This window comes from Microtus pennsylvanicus, chromosome 8 (genome assembly GCF_037038515.1).
Source record: "Microtus pennsylvanicus isolate mMicPen1 chromosome 8, mMicPen1.hap1, whole genome shotgun sequence".
Classification (NCBI taxonomy): Eukaryota; Metazoa; Chordata; class Mammalia; order Rodentia; family Cricetidae; genus Microtus; species Microtus pennsylvanicus.
Window position 1 is genome coordinate 84,912,814 of NC_134586.1, and position 14,538 is coordinate 84,927,351.

General features: G+C 44.4%; 1 protein-coding gene across 4 annotated transcripts in view; it reads right to left on the reverse strand.

The window, feature by feature from the left end:
- The window catches only part of LOC142856475 (broad substrate specificity ATP-binding cassette transporter ABCG2), a 103,563-nt gene that overhangs the window by 46,094 nt on the left and 42,931 nt on the right, over positions 1 to 14,538 (reverse strand). The window contains exon 1 of one of the 4 annotated variants that reach the window (XM_075983960.1): positions 7,018 to 7,165. The exons of 2 other annotated variants lie outside the window; for them this stretch is intronic. The gene's annotated coding sequence lies outside the window, so the exon portion shown is untranslated. Of the gene's footprint in view, positions 1 to 3,542; positions 3,841 to 7,017; positions 7,166 to 14,538 lie in introns of those variants that run through there. One more of the 4 variants, XM_075983957.1, reaches the window with a different exon arrangement.

The window sequence follows — 14,538 nt, forward strand, 5'->3', positions numbered from 1 at the left end:
AGTACCATACAGTCACGTGGTACAGGCGGGCGCTATACATGATACCTGTTATTATAACAGGAGAAGCCGCTAATCCAGGGGCACATCATCTCGAATCCAATAATGCATGGTGGGGGGACCCTTCAAGCCTTAGGCAGGAAATGATCAGGGGGAGATTAAGAATGAAACTTCAGGTCAGTACGACTTTAGCCAGTGCTGGGTTAAAGCTTCTGAAGTCTTAGCAGTTTATTTTTCCTACACATTTAAACACAGAAAAACTTTGGGGGAAGTTTCCACGGGACAAATATCACAACAAAACTTTTGAGTTGGTTGCATCCAAATTCCTTGCAAAGTGCATCTCTTCAACAAAGCACCCGTGACCATTACCGTAAGAATGCGTTCTGTTGGCATCAACAGCGCTCGTGGTAAGGGTCTGGGGCGGAGGGTTTGTACCTAGCGTGAAGATGGGTTCTACCGACTGAGAGGATTGCTGAGGGGATTGTGGAATCTGGAATCGGGTGAAGGTTGACTCTGTAGGATAGCAAAGGATCACCAGGTTTGAACAACACCCACTCCAGTTTTGGGGGTGAACAGACATCATTTCCCTCCTTTGAAGGAAAAAGCCTGCATGTTTCCCAATTCTGGTTTCCAGTGCTTTCTACAGGCCGTGCATCACTATGGTACTGTTCCACGGCTAAAAGGAGCAGAGTAAATAGTTATTTGAAATTTAACTGAACACTTCACTACTCTAGATTCAACCAACAGGTTAAAAACATAGAGGGAGCCTGTCTCAAATTCTGTGCATGCTACATTCTGTTTTAAACTTAAGGGGGGGGGGGCACAGGAAATAAAAATATTGCCAAGGACTTTTATTTTGAGAAGGAAGTAGCAAGATTAAAGACTTGTCCCAGGATAACACTAAAGAGGAAAAGGCTTTGTAATTGATGTAAGGGCACTTTGAAAATGTCAGTCTCTACAGAACTTCCTTTCATAACCGTTCAGTTATTAGTCGGTACACAGCTTAATGAAGCTACTCAGCTAACAAAATATCCCCGGTTCCTTCCCAGAGTCTAATAAACAGAAGCTAACATATGGATTACATGTTTAAAATGTTTATTAGGTCAATATTTGATTTAAAAACTGGGCATTCACTTGAAGTTCTAACTCTTGCAGCTTTTTTCTCTTTCTCAGAGTCTCCCTTTTGGACTCTCAAGAGGGAGTCCGCACTGACGACTATGATCAGGTCTTATCTAGTGTAGGCGTCTGTGTGGAGATCACACAGAGGGAGAGTACCTACTAACCTACACAGAGACACGGCTGGACACCCTGGATTCTAGTCACCATAAAACCGAGTCTCAGAGGATATCTGGTCACCATAAAACCGAGTCTCAGAGGACACCTGGTACCAAGGACAAACTCAGTTTTTAATATCATGGTAAATAAACATAACCAGACTGCCAGGTTTGCCACATTAGCCTACAAATTTGTGCGATACCAGAGAAGGAAATACTTCCAAAAATGATGGTAGAGGTGAATATATAAAAAGAGAATAGCATCAAATCTTGCATCAAAAGCAGGGACAATTTGAGCAGCAAATCAAATAGGGATAATAGTGGATTACGGCCCAAAATACAAAATAAAATTCCGTAAGTCAGCACTGACACAAAGAGCTAAGTGAAGGAAAGGCACAGCTATCTGCCCCTTCGAGAAAAAAAAATTAGAAATACAGGCATGAAACTCCTTTTAAAATGTATCAAGAAAACAACTGTAACGTACAATATGTTCTACAACTATACGCCAAAATCACTGAGAAGTCCAGAATGAAACAGAATATACAGTTCACGTGTGTCTCCGAAGGCAGACCTTATTTACAAAGGGAAAAGTGAAACCCTTCACCAAAGTGACTGTTATCCGTAAGATGCACCTGTCATTCATGCCGCAGGATACTCACAGAATGTACTTAGACAGGCACTTTACTTTTATGATGTTGCTCTTCCCCAAAACAGAGTGCCAACCCAGTCATGAGAAAGTATCACACACAAAGGAGGTGCAATGTACATATTAATGGACTAGTATTTTTTCTGGTGTCAAGATCATCAAGAAATTAAGGCTTGCTTTATATACTGGAACTGGTGTGTGTGTGTGTGTGCGTGTGTATGTGTGTGTATACACATATATATCAGTAAAAACTAAATATAGCAGGCTGCTCTGGACTAGACTGTTGTGTTATTATTGCAACTTTAGTAAATCGACAAATGCTTCAAAATTAAGACAAATAAGAAAATGAACAACATTCTGCAATGACTGCATTGAAAGGAAAATCTTTTTTCTTGAAAGCATAATCTTTGAGCTTGAAGATATTTTAAATTTGAATCTGTACAAAATCAGTCAAGGTTGTATTTGTGCAAAGTACTGTTTTACTATATATATATACACAAAACCATTTCCTGAAGCTTCAGCATCTGATTAGCTAAAGCTGAGATGATGTCATGAGCCCCTCCTGGAATCCAACCAACGTTCAGGGAAAACCTCTGACCCAGACAGGGAGAGGAAACCTGGCAGCTCATCGCAGCACTTTTCACTCTCACAGTAAAGAATAAAGAAAGGGAAGGCAACTGTTTTTGTTGTTGAAACCTCAAGCCACTTGAATAATCTCTTAGAGTAAAGCAGCTATGAAGGGGAAGTTTTTATCGCTCTGGGGGATAATTACTCTTTTTCCACAGGTGACCAAGATTGAGCACACGTCCCGGAGGAAGGGAGATCTGTATCTATAGCTGGAACCCAAGACACAATGACTTGTTTATAGATTTAGGGAAATCAACTAAGTGGCCAAAAAGTGTCTGTATTGGAATGGATCCACCGCCTAAGGAGGCTACTTATTCAGTGTGTAAGTCAGCACCACATGTGCCAAATAAATTCTACTTTTAGTTTAGGTTTGAGGGTCACAACAAGTTACGTTGCTAGATTTTAACTAAAAGCAGCCTGCTGCTCTGTAATTTCTGAAGTGCACATTTTACTTGGAATATTTATCATAGGTGGTAATTGGACATATAAGATAGGTGGCTTCTCTTTTACTACACTCTCACAAAATGAACATTCCCGTAACTGCGTTAGAGACAGGCCCATACACCAGGGAACTCTGCAGTGGACTCCAGCTTTGGCATCCAATGACTCAGCTGTGTTCTATATACTCAGTCATCCGCCTTGATTTCAGCCATCCACTCCATAGCAGGCTGTCACCTGTACTTCAAACAGGTTATCGTCATACTTCCCATAGCCTCTCCTGGGTTGGATAAATATAGGTAAGCTCGCAGAATGCAGGGAGACATTTAAGTTAAACAGACTTTAACAAAAGACACTGATAGCAGCGCAGGTAGTGTTTATCTATTAACCTGGGAGGCAGAGGACTAACAGAGGGACTGGAAGTCCAAGGCCAGCCTGGTCTACAAATAGCAAGCAGGCAAACAACAGCAACAAAGTGAGACCCCGGCTCAAAAAGCACAAGATAAAACAAAAGGATAGTTGTCATAAAGGACAAGATGAACAACAAGAAAAATACCTACTCTCAGAGATGTCAGTCAGGGTCCTCAGCGAGCCGGCTTCTAGCTTTGATCCCGCAGAGCTGAGAAGAGGGCCCCTTCCCCAAGGGTCAGGGCTTTCACCTGGTAACTGAAGCTTTCTGTTCAGCAATTCCTGCTTAACAAGTTTTATAGAGCTGAACCACCAACCCCTTCCTCCCTTTCCAGAGGTTCACAGGTGGAGCTAAAGGTCCTCACTCCTCATCACTAGGCCTTTCTGAGGTCAAGCCCGTCCAAAGGCTGCCGAGGAGCCCCACCCTAGGCCACCTCACTCACGTAAACTGCAGTGTAGACAAACTAGCCACTCTGGTTGAGGCTGGGGGTGTAACTCAGAGATGAATCTCTGGAACCTAACCTCATTACGCACAGCAAAAGACAGAAAACCTCAAAAAGATACTAAGAATTCCTAGAGGTCTCTGATCAGGATGGGGCAAGGAACAAATAAATATTTATATTATCATAGTAACAACATTTCCCATGTTATGTAACAGGAGTCAAGGGTAAGAGAGATTATAAATCTAACTCAGACCACAGGTTCGCAAAACTAAGAGCAAGGGTCTCTTAAATTTCCCTACCACTGAGGGCACACTCTGAAATAATGGGGAACTCTTACTTCCTTGGTTTCTACTCTTCCTGTAACTGCATTCTTTCTGTGTGTAAAAGAATAACTTTTAGAAACAAACTTTTAGTGATTAAAAGAGGCTGAAAGTACAAATAAATTTTACAGCAAAAAGCCAACCTAAGTTAACTTCTATCAATGTACCAATGTAATGCCCCTAGAGCTGTGTTTATAGAATGGTACCACGAGCTATGAGTGACTTGAAATGTGGATAACGTGAACTAAAATATGCTGTACATGATATAAGACATACAGCAGATTGTAATCAGTACAGAAAAGCTATGTCAATAGTTTCATATTGACTGCAATTTTAAATTAAATTTAATATAGTATTTTATACACTGTGATTTACAGATAAACACAATATTTTACAGTTTCTAAACATCATGCTGTCTCCTTTGAGCATCACAACTATGAGCTTAACTTAGCAAGAGAGAATATGAGCTGCTGGTCTGCTAGAATTGGGTCCCTAGCACTTTAACCTCTTCCCAGGTCGTGCGTGACTCCGTTTGTTTAATACTTACACAGTATAAAAGCTTACACAACTACCTCGTTTAGCACTGACAGGTCAGACAAAAGTACTAAATGCCCACAGCCCAGCGAACTACTTTCCTGAAACTTCAACTGACCCATACAGGAACCCATTCAGGGTCCCTTAAGTAAAATATGGATCATCCCAGCGCCTGTGCTCGCTGGCCTCAAGGAGCGACTTATTTAATGGGAGAAAAGGAACGGCACAGTTTATAGACCCACGCTCAGTCAGTGTCCCCATCAACTCATACAGTCTCCTCTCCCTACGTGCCTTCACAGTGAGCTACTAAGGACCTGCAGGATCTATAGAAAATATCCATTCCTGGACCACGGAGATAGCTCCGGCAGTACTTGTCAGAATTCAGATCTGCCTTGTAATTCCAGTGCTGGGGAGGCAGCAACAGGCGGGGAATGGGCATCCCTGGTGCCAGCTGATAAGGCAGCCAAGCCTACTGGGTGAGCTTGAGACTGCTGTGAGAGCCTCATGGAAACACAAGGAGACGTGGGTGGCCTCAGAAAGGACACCTGAGATTATCCTCTGCCCTCCCCCCACACAGGTCAGGCTGGGGGTGGGAAAAGGATGGAGGGAAAAGAACGGGAGGGGAAACAGTAAGATAAGGAGAGAGAGGGACAGACTGGTGAACACTGATAAAAGTGTAGTCGTCTTTTTCTCCTGCAACTCTCGATTTCCTTTCCCGTAAAGGTGCAATTAAAATGCCTGCTCAGCCGCTTGAGTGTAAGCAGTGGTGTGCAGCACACTTGCACACAGGAAGCCTCTAGGGCACACTGAAGTGCACTCCTTCTAATCGTTCCAAGGCTAGGATGTTAAGTCAAACTAGTGGAACGGCTCACGGAAGGTGAAACGTTTTCTTCTTCCTTTAAGATAACTCTGCTGTCCCTTACTTTCCATTCCTCCGCGTCTCCAGCCTACAGTGTAGTCATGGTGGGCAAGGAAGCACCATGTGTAAGGACAGCTTAGGTTCACCGAGCCCTTGGGAAGTCTTCCTCTTTCTGTAAGACATTCAGCTAGAATCCCTTCAGAGAGAAGTCACAACGGTTGTTTCTTTCTAAAAATTTAATTTTTCACCTGTAGGATAACTCGAAGAATAAAGGACAGTTTAATTACCTGATGTTACCTAAAACTAATTCCTAGCCATATCCCCAGGCTCAGATCCAGAGGGTCAATCCATGTTCTATGGGGTCTCTAATCTTGCCAAGATTGCATTTGCCCTTCCTGAGAAAATGAACATACTCGCTGAGATTAATTATCACTGGAGCAGGAGAAATAATTTTGGTCTATCCATATCTACTCATATCCATTTTAATTTTTTTTTATTTTTGATATGGGGGGGGGAGGATAGGGTTTCTCTGTGTAACAGCCCTAGCTGTCCTGGAACTCACTTTGTAGACCAGGCTGGCCTAGAACTCATAGAGATCTGACTCTGCCTAAACGTGTGTGTCACCACCGCTCGGCTCCTTTATTACCACTCTTGAATATCATTCCCTAACTATATCTTTTGTCTTAATATGGAAATTAACTATGAGCTCAAAATCTGATATTCTCGCAGCTTCCCTGCGATTGGAGAATGGCTGAAAAGCAAAGACTCAGATATCCACAAAAACTTTCGCTATTATTTTAGTACCTATTGCAATAAGTTGGTTATTTTTTTAAAGTTAATTATTAAAAATCAAGAGCTTGGTGTGACAGCGCCCGGTAATAGTTCTCTGCTGAGGCGGGAGAATTATATGACCTCAAGTTCCCAGCCAACCTGAGAAAGACAGAAAAAAAACCCTACCCTGAAAAAAATAAAAAGAGAAAACTGAAGAGTAATCGGAATGCATTCCATACACATATGAAACTGCCAAAGAGCAAAATGTAAAGCAAAGGCAAAAAAAATAGCAATAAAAGACTTAACTAGTCATAGAAACATTCGAAAGGGAGCCCAGTATCAAGACACCTAAAACTGACAAAACTTAGGTTCCGGGGGTGGGATTAGCAACAAGCAGTTCAGTCCCCTTGAAAACTTCCCCACTTGTGGTACTGACTCTCACTCCTCAAGTTTACTCCTTCCATCCAAGACCAATGATCGTCTTCAAACAGTGGGAGCACACAGGGGATGGACTTTCTCCTCCCGCCCGGTACCGCAGCCCCGCTATCACCGCACCGCACAAGTGTCTGGCGAAATGACAGAACCAGTTCGGATTCCCTGCTCACTTCCACACACACACCCCACGCGCGCCCGGTCCCCTCGCCCGCCCCGCCCGCGCGACGCCCAGCACGCTCGCCCGGCTCCCCGGCACGCGGCTCACCTCGCTGTCCCGGGTGGAGCCGCAGCCCCGCCGCCCAGATCCGCTCGCCCGCCCGCACGCACGCACGCAGACCTGCACACCGCCGCCCGCCTGGCGCGTCTGCTCGCCGTCCGCGGGCGCCCCAGGCTCCGCCGCCGTGACGTCAGCTTGCGCCGCCCGGCCAGCGCGCGCAGGAGAAGCCGGTCCCACCGGCCGGATGTTCACACGTGGGCAGGGGGCTTCGTGGGCTACGGAGGCGGGGAGCCGGGGTCAAGGCCCGGGCGAGCCTTTGCCCTGGAGTCAGAGGCCTCGAATGAAATACTACTCTTAGTTCCTTCGCCCTTGTGAATTTGAGGAACTACAAGATACTGAGGATGCAGTTTAGGCGAATTACTGTAATGGGAGCAGGCTGGACTTGGTGTGGACTTTCTGGGGATTTATGGAGATAGGGTAGATGGCTCCCCTGATGAAAGGAAGGGTCTCGCTCCTAAAGTTACCTGATTCCTTTCTTGTTTGAGAACTTTATCAGGCAACTGGCAAGAATGGAAGGATCCTATGCTAGAAGATGGGGGCTTCTCTTAGGTCGATGTACAATGCCTTAGAAAAAAAGATGAACTGGAAGACACCAAATTCATCTCTCATGACGATGAAACTTCTACATACAGGCGATCCTGAAAGGGGCACCAGCTATGGTTTCAGTCTTAGAGTTTGTGTTGCGTTGAAACGCCATGTCCAAAAGCATCTTGGGGAGACTCCATACCGCAGTCAATCTTTGAAAGCAATCAGGGTAAGAACTCAAACAGGACAAGAATGTGGAAGCAGGAGCTGATGCAGAAGCCACAAAGGGGCGCTGCTTACTGACTGGCTCAGCTTGTTTTTAGAACCCAGGACCACCAACACAGGGGTGGCCCCACCTGCAAAGAGCTGGGCCCTCCAATCAATCACTAATTAAAGAAAAAAAAATGTTCTACAGGCTTCCCTACAGCCAGATCTTCTGGAGGCCTTTTCCCAACTGAGACTTTGCCCTCTCAGATGACTGTAGTTTTGTGTCAAGTTGAAAAAAAAAAAAATAGCCCGAACAGTTGATTCACTGTAAACTTAACACACCAAAACAACACTATTTAACAATAACCTTTCTTTTTACTTCCCCAATATCGCATACTAATAAATATGACAATATAAAACTCATTACAAACTTAAAAATCAGGCAGAATCTACAAATTCAAACAATTTAAATTTTTTTTTTTTAATTCAGAGTCTCTAACTGTGGGCTCCTATAGAGTCAATCCTTTCTTCCTCCAAAAAGAAAGAACCAGGCACAGTCACAATCAGATCAAAACAAAACCAAAGTCCAACCACGTAAGGCTCAGTGCCAGACTTCTGGATTGACGTGAGAATCGTGCATGACCTTCTGGGTTTCTCTAAACGGCTCGTAATAGCACACACGGCTGTTCTCATGGCCTCAGGTCTTCTCCACTCTAGGGCTACTGCTGTCTTTCCGCCTCATCCCACAGTACTGGTGTCTCCAGAATGCTGGGGTCTTCAGCTGCAACAGGGCTTTTTCACCAATAGCTTCTCCCAGGCTCTCTTCTTCCCAGACTCCACCCCAGATGCACGGAGCCTAGCCTCAGCTGCCTTTTCAGGCTATTAAAACCAGTACCAGCTGGTGACATGTCAACTACCAAATTCTGCTGTCTGCCCTGGGTACAACCTTGGCTGCCTCTGGAACACAGCTTCTGTGTTCTAGAGTGGGGAAACCCTTCCAGTAGATGTCAGCTGAGGATGCTGGTCTCTTCTTAATCACCTCTTATTTCTTAGCTCCAGCTGACCAGCATCAACTGTCTCAGTAAAGCAAAGATTTCATTCAGTGGTTCTAGTATCCTGTTAATCACAGCTGATTTTTCAGCCCCAGCTGACCAGAACCATAGATTCTTAATTCAAAGTAGTAAAGGGCCCCAACAGCCTCTTTGAACTTCCCCCTGAGCTTCCCAATCATGACTCTATTGAGCCAGGATAACTACTAACGGGGTAGGCAAGCTGAAGCCATGGCATCTGTGGAGAGGAGGAAGACAGACAAGGAAGAGAAAGTCACTCCGTTTTCACCGGAGGTCACCAAGTAGCAACGCTTGGGAAGAAGGGGATGGAGGGAGACCCAAGGTGTCTGGAAAAGCATACTTGGACTTTGCCAGCATCCGAAAGAAAAAGAATGAGGAAAGGGGGAAGTTCAACAGTGTTAGCAAGAATGAAGCTCTGTTAGGGACTGCACTGGAGGGGAGGGAAGGTCTGCTCATGGAGAGAAGCTGAGGCATGGCACTATGCAGCAGGGCTGGAGACCCCGTAGAGAACCCAAGAGAAGCTACTGGTGTACATTGTCTCCTAAAGAGAACAATGACCCCTTCTCTCTACTTGGCAGAGTGTAGGATATGTGGAGGAATGGTTGATAAACCCACCTGAATTAACTCTTAAGGGAGAAGATAATAGTAGGTAATGATCTAATCTCTGGAGCAGACCAGAATGCCACGTCCCAAGTCCAGACATACTCCATTCTTTTGACCAAAATCAATAGGCGTCAACAAAACCATGAATCCCCATCTTTTCATACGCTATTTTCAATTCCAAGGAGTGACAGGTGATGTTAACAGAGCTGATGTTAACTTTTCTAGGTGAAACAAGGAAATGGGAGGTGGTTTCAAAGTCAACCAGGACCTCAAAGGCCTCAAAGCCTGGCGATGGCCCACTAGCTACCAATCAACAGCCTCGTGTGGGGCCAATAGCAAAGCAGGAGTTCTCCACACTGCACAGCTAATCTCAGGCCCCTGAGAATACAGGCACAGTTTTTCTTTTCTGTTCGGTTTGGTTGTTTGTTTAATCATTGCGTTGTTTTGTGCTCAAACTGTAAATCCCAAACTATTGTTGGATATCTTAGGAATGTTTTTAATTTTATTTTTATTTATGTGTTTGTGGTGGGGGTGGAGACAGTATGTGGATGTTAGCGCCAGTGCCTGAGGACTTCCAGGAGCTGATCCTGCTGAAGCTGGCTTTGAGGAACGTTCTATGGGTGCAGGGAATGGAACTCTTTTCTTTTGCAAGAACAGTATGCAGTCTTAACTGCTGAGTCATCTCTCTGCCTCCCCTTCAATTATTCTCAGAAACTTGCAAATTTTTATTTGAAGAAAAGAAGTTCATGATTGGCATCTACAAGGGTCAGATTAGCACCAAAATATTTTAAACAGGAGAAATTGTAGTTCTCATTAAGAAACAAGTTTGGGTAAATTTCATCCCTGATACTGTGTGGGTTGCTGTCCTTTGGAATTCAACAGCTACTCTGGCTGGATAAACATACTACTTCCCCTCTCCCACAGAGTTACCTTTCCAGGTCTTGGTGTTGTTAATAAAATAATTTAAAAATGGACTCAGGAGGGAGCTCAATGATGACGTCATTGGAGTTAGAGGAAAGGACAGTTCAGGACAAATGGAGAGCAATGCACCTATCAGGAGGGAAGTGGAAATGTTCTGCTTTTTGGAGGTAAAATAATAGCCAGGCTCTGCATTGGACACCTGCATGTCCCCCCATGGGGGAGAGGAAGAACTCAAGACAGTGAGTGTTTCCATCTGTCAGGACGAGCATGTAACCATCCTGGCAGGAATGAAGATATTCTAAGGAGAAGCGAGGGCCACTCCCTTTGGCTGTCAGACTGTTGTTTAAACAATGGACCCCAAGAAACTGGAATTTCCTCAGGAATCTCATTCTGGGAGCAGGAAGAGGCTGAAGCCTGGCACCACCCCGAGGAGCACAAAGACTGCACGCAGTTCTCCCTTATCAGACCCTGGGAGAGTCTGGATCCCAGACAGTGATGGGCCAGTGATGGGCAGGACTACTCTTGGCCAGGACTGCTTGGTTTGCTTACCTTTCCCCTTCCATTCACAAATAATCTTCATGCCAGGACCCCGAGGATAGAACTTGGGGGGCAGTGTGTTTGTTCTTTATCTTTCCTATGTGGACACATTGAGTAAACTTTCTTTCTCTGCTTTTGCTCTTACTTGTTTCTTTCATTGATTACTGGCCAAGCCTGGGCTGTGAGGGCTAGCAGGGCCCAGGCTCTGACCCTAATGATTCTATTAACAAGGAGATTTAAGATTTCCTCTAGGTCCAGGGTATAAGAGATTGAAAGAGTGGGGAAAGAAGGGGTTGGAGAGATGGCTTAGTGGTTGAGAGCACTGGTTGCCCAACAGCCATCCAGAACTCCAAGGGACCTGACACCCTCTTCTGAACTCTCAGGGCACCAGACATGCACCTGGTCCACATACATAACACATACATACATACACGCAAAATATTCAAACACATAAATAAAAATTAAACTAAAAATTTGTTTAAAGAAGTGGGGAAGGGATAAAGAAAGTTTTCTGAGTTAGAACTCAGTAAGGGAGCCTAACTCAGAAAACAAAGGGCCAAAGCAAAGGCAAGAGAAACATCTGTTATCTACATCAAACGAATATTTCCAATGCTGTGCAAGCTATTCATAAGGAGGGCTACTGACCTGACCAGCAGGTATGGAAGAAGACACAGGGACTCGTCTGGAGAACGTCATTACATCTTAAAAACACAGTTATTCAATTGTTTCTCATGACCTCGGCTATATCGTATTTTTCATTTTTTGTCTGTATGCTGGTCTTCAGATTGTAAACTGAAAATTCTTGTTACAAGCAATCTCAGCCCTCTCTAGGCAAGGAAAGCACCTGCTCCCTACATCAGCAGGAGCGTATCAATCACCAACCACGTATTTTGTAAGGGCCTCTAGGCCAGCAAGCACTTCACAGGATGCTACCATGTTCATCAGGAAGACACAGACCAGCAATCAAACTGTTCTGTCAAAGGATTTCAACGTGATGGATGTCATAGGTTCCAAAGGGAGTGAGGGGTGACTGTGCCAGACTTCCCAGGATCCAGGTTACTAACAGGGCTTCTCACAGGACAGAGCATTTGATATTAATATTGTATGCAAGTATATTTGTCTTCAGCATCACTCTAACTTAAAAAAGGACTGAAAGATGGATTATATGCACAATATTTCTCCCATGCTTTTATTTACAGCTTTCAGAGACTCCTGATGTGATGTAGAAGTGTCTTCTATCTATCTGTTGCTTTCATTGGTTAATTAATAAAGAAAACTGCTTGGCCTGATAGGTCAGAACATAAGACAGAACAGAAGGCTGGGAAGAAGGGAAGTGGGTCAGACGCCATGGAGCCAGCCGCCAGGTCAGACATGCTGAATCTTTCCCGGTAAGCCACCACTTTGTGGTACTACACACATTAAGAGAAATGGGTTAATCAAGATGTGATAGTTAGCCAATAAGGAACTAGAGTTAATGGGCCAGGCAGTGTTTAAACGAATATAATGTGTGTGTTGTTATTTTAGGTGTAAAGCTAGCCGGGAGCCAAGCAGCAGGAAGTGGCCTGCAGCTCTCACTACACTGATGTACTTGGTAAAAGTTTCCTATACTGGTCTAAGTGATGACAAATTTATATTATTTTTTTGAGACAGGTCTCAATGGGGGTGATTTAAATTCTCGCAAAAGTTTTACTGCTAAAGGAAGTATGGTACCAGGGGGAGGGTGGGGGATGTATATCTAGAGGCTATCCTGGGAATTACAGACCGTATTTCTTTAATTTGGCATAGATATATAGATCTGCCCGAACATGTGAGCAGACCAAGAGGTTAAGCTATGAAAAAGAAAGGCAGAGCTGTATCGGGTCCCTTAGTTCTACCTTGTGGGATCAGGAATATGGCCCACACATTAAAGGCTTGGCCCTCGGTTTGGTTCTGTCAAGTAACAGCAGAAACATTAAGATGTGTGACCTAAGAATGCACTTAGATTATCAGGTCATGTGCTTGAACGGGGACCTAGCCCCTCCCTGTTTCTTTGATTTACAGACTCCACAAGGAAAATGCCCTCCTCTTCCACACCCTTCCACAATGATGTCTCACGACAGGGCAAAAGGTACCAAGACCAAGCAACTTTGGACTGGAAACCACAACCAGGGGCCTTTGTCCCTTTTAAGTTCATTACCCTATAATGTCGTTATATTATTGGGAAAGTGACGCAGCAAGCAAAATAGAAGTGAAATGAGAAAAAAAAACTGTGTGTGTGTGAGAGAGAGAGACAGACAGACAGAGACAGGGAGAGACAGAGATGCTAAGGCTCAAATCCAGGGCCTTAACACACCAATGTCGCTACCACTGTGCTATTCCCTCGGCCTCCTGTGTGGCTGAAACTACAATATGTCTGTTACAGCACTTGTCTGGCATTATGTAAACTGTGCCAGAAGGGAAATGAGTCAGGTGTCTCTTCACAGAGTTAAGTGGTATTTGTTTTTTTTTTTTTAGTTTAATTTTATTATACTGCACACACGAGAACAGGTGGGTACTTGCAAGGAGGTCAGAGGACAGCATTTAGGAATCAGTTCTATGCATCCACAGCAGTCTGCTTCCACAGTGAAGATAAAATTCAAGTCCTTAGGTTTTGGACCTTCTTTTACCACTGAGCTGTCTAAACACCACTCTGTTTTTTTTATTTTCTAGTTTGAGACAGGTCTCACGCACACAGCCCAGGCTGGCCTCAAACTTGCAGATAGCCACAGGATTACTTTGAACTTCTGATCGCTCTACCTCCACTTTTCCAAGTATTGAGATTACAGACACGCACCGCACCCAGGTTTATGTGGCAATGGCAAGAGAGCTCAGGGTCCTGGAGAAGGTGCGCGGGCATCTACCAGCTGAGCTACAGGTTCTTTTCCTTTTCAATTAAATTGTGTGTGTGTGTGTGTGTGTGTGTGTGTGTGTGTGTGTGTGTGTGTGTACATACACAGGGCCACAGTGCACACAGAGAGGATCAGAGGACAAGTTAAAGGAGTCAGTCCTTTCCTTCCACTGTGTGGGTCCAGGCAATTGAATTCAGGTTATTAGGCTTAGATAGTAAGAGCTGCTGAAACATCTCGCTGGTCCGAGGTGAGTGTTTTAATTAGGGAAAAGAGAAAGTTGAAATGAAGGGATGGTAACTAAGACGTTTCCCTGATGTTGACTACTTGAAATTGAGGTCATTTGCTTTTCATCCGCACAGTTGTTCATGCTTCAGTTGTGCCTATGCAATGAAGTCTCCACGGAAACACAAGATGGCATGGTCCAGAGCTTCAGGACAGCTGGACACAAAGAGATCTCATCTGTGTGCTGAGTGAGTGGCGCACCCCAGATATCACTTGATATGTATCTCTTCATCCGGATGTGTATTCGTTTCCTTGACTCAGCTTAGCCACCATAACAAATTAATGGAGCCTAGGAATGGAGCCGTGGGAACTTTTAGCCATTCGGTCAAATGTTTCAAAGATATGGACTCCCAACTGAATCTGAAGTAGAATCCATCTAGAAGACTGAGCCTGTGGAATCTCAGTGATGTTATCTCCAGCATCGGAGGTAAAATTAGTCAGAATAAATTTAGCTTGTGTCGTTAAAGCGTTCGTGGCTATCTTGCTGCTAGAAAGAA